Raw genomic sequence first — 2,696 nt, 5'->3', positions numbered from 1 at the left:
GCCATTTGCCTGGCTAACTTTTCACCGTTCAACTGATGCCGTGGGCGATACTATCCGCGAGAGGGCAAGGCAAATACTGGGGAGAAGGGAGTGAGAGGCGAGGAGGAAGGAAAGAGGAGAGAAAGGACAGAGGGAGGGAAGAATGCAGACAGAGATGTGCACACGTATGCGTAGGACACACACGCAGACAAACGCACGTACGGCACACATACAGGCACGGATGCACTTATTCCTTCTCTCGCCTTCCCGCTCACCCTCTCTCTCTCTCTTTCTCTCACACACACAGACACATACCATACACACACGCGCGCGCGCGCACGCACACGCACACGCACACGCACACGCACACGCACACGCACACACACAACCTGTCAGAGAAATAAATAGATAGAATCAAAAGCGCATTAACCGGGTTAATGCGCTTTTGATAGAATACCAGATATTGAATGAAAAGGTAGGCCTATTATTGGTTTTTTCTTGGTTTTTCCTGATGCTTGATTCTATATGATACATGCTATATGACATATGACATATGACATATGCTATATGATACATTATTACTGCTAGGTTTTTTTCAATGACAATCTGTGGCAATTAGTTTAATCTATTAATCAAATTAAAGAGAGTCTTCAGCCTCCAACCCATGGAAGCAACCAAAGGGCCATATTCTCCTTGTCCCAAATCTTTACAAATGTAATAACATATAACAAATAACATGAAATTTAATACAAAATTCACAGAACAGTATCGGCTAAAACTAGTTTGTTTCCCCTCTTTTTAGTCATGGGTGGCATGTGCAGGGATTGTAACTAACTATACGCTGGCTATTATTTTTCTTTTATTATTCAGTGTGAATTTTCCTACACACAAATTAACCACAAATTGACACAATTGTGTAGCAAAATATGAACACTGAGTAATAAATAAATATTAAAATGATGAACTTATAGCCTAGACCCCTACACCACCTGCGAGGTCTACCAAAATCTACATAATTTAAAAAAAATATCAAAACCCGTGTGATATGTTTTGGGGCCAGTCCTTATTCATTCACATACTAGAAATGAGCAAAATCCATTGAACCTGAACCGACTTATGGCCATTTTCATTTTTGCCAAAAAGTGGACGTAGCTCGAATGTAGGTCGACTGGCGTGCTCCAAAATAGGACGTTCAAACCTCTCCCATAGGAGTAACAACTATATGCAATTTGAAACATGTGGGTCAAACGGTTCTTGAGTTATCATTGACAGTAGCCAAATGTTGACGGACTGACGGACGGACGACACCCCATGGCAATAGCTCATCTTGACGATGTCAAGGCGAGCTAAAAATTAAGGACTTTCAATGACAAATGACAAAATTCAAGAACTTTCAAGGGGTGTAGGGACCCTGTATAGGTTTGCTTGTGGACGCTGCCGCATAAATAATACACTCGAGATAATGAGTGATAAAACTGTTACGTTTCTGCGAGAGATTCTCATTAATATTCTTGCATATATTCAGCAGCGTCACGCGCGCCACAACAAAAAACGACAAGATTTGAATTTATAAGGCTGTCTATAAAAAAATCACTTTTTTTATTTTTGAGATCACGATATTATTTATGGAATGTATTACAAAATACTCGAGCAGCGCGAACAGACGTATGTCTGATTGAAACCTTCATGATTTTTATATTACACAGTGTTATTCATGATCACATTCATCAGTTGCAATATTAAATCAAACCTATCTAGCATGCGACGACACAGTCAACAAAAAACTGTACAACGATACCAGTTCAACAGAACACGTAACAGGTTAAGTATATCTGCTACACAATGATACCCAGTCAATACAATAGTATCAATTAGCTCTTGATACTAAATAGGGTAACAATACTCACATCAGGTAGCAATAGTCATGTGCAGTACTTTACCTATTAAAATTAAAAGGCACGTATATGATGAAATCTAAAATCGGCACGATAAAGATATTGCATTATACTTACACATTGTGAAAAATTGAATATCAATACAATATGATGAAGAGTAACACGACGGCATGATACATGACCAAGCGTGGCATTCCATGACATCAAGCGCCATGATAAAATCAGCACACGCACGCGCTCGCACGTACGCACACATGCACTCGCACGCAAGTACGCACGCACTCACACACGCACACAAACATACACACTTAACCGTTAACGATTCAGTTTAAAAAATTCGGATAAAAAATTAAAAGCAGTCGAGTGTTACAGACGGGACTTCACAACCTGTCAATATTATAACTATAACAACCTATTGCGAAATAGCCGTCAGGAGCGCTCCAGGCGGTAGAGAGCATCGACATGGATTGCTAGCAGTGGATCTTTTACGCAGGAAAATAAAAAATAAAAAATAAAAAATGCAGTCCCTGCCGACCGGGCCACATTGCGGCCATCCTGCCACATCCATGTCGGAAAAATTACAGACTATTGGCCGGAATTTTACCTGTTCACGTGTATGAGTGCAACACTAATTTTTTACAATCGGACAAGTAAAAGCCACGCTGTACAGGAGCGGAGTTCCGTGACCTGTGACTGGCGTCGCAGTCACGCAATCACATAACGTATTCGATAACAGTATCCTACTGTCGGTGCGCGTGCGTGCGGGAAACGTGAACGTGGCGGTGGGTGCGTGTACGCGTGTGGCGGTGGGTGCGTGTACGC

The sequence above is a fragment of the Priapulus caudatus genome, unplaced genomic scaffold (assembly GCF_000485595.1).
Source record: "Priapulus caudatus unplaced genomic scaffold, Priapulus_caudatus-5.0.1 Scaffold258, whole genome shotgun sequence".
In the NCBI taxonomy this organism is placed as follows: Eukaryota; Metazoa; Priapulida; class Priapulimorpha; order Priapulimorphida; family Priapulidae; genus Priapulus; species Priapulus caudatus.
This window is presented reverse-complemented; position numbering follows the sequence as displayed.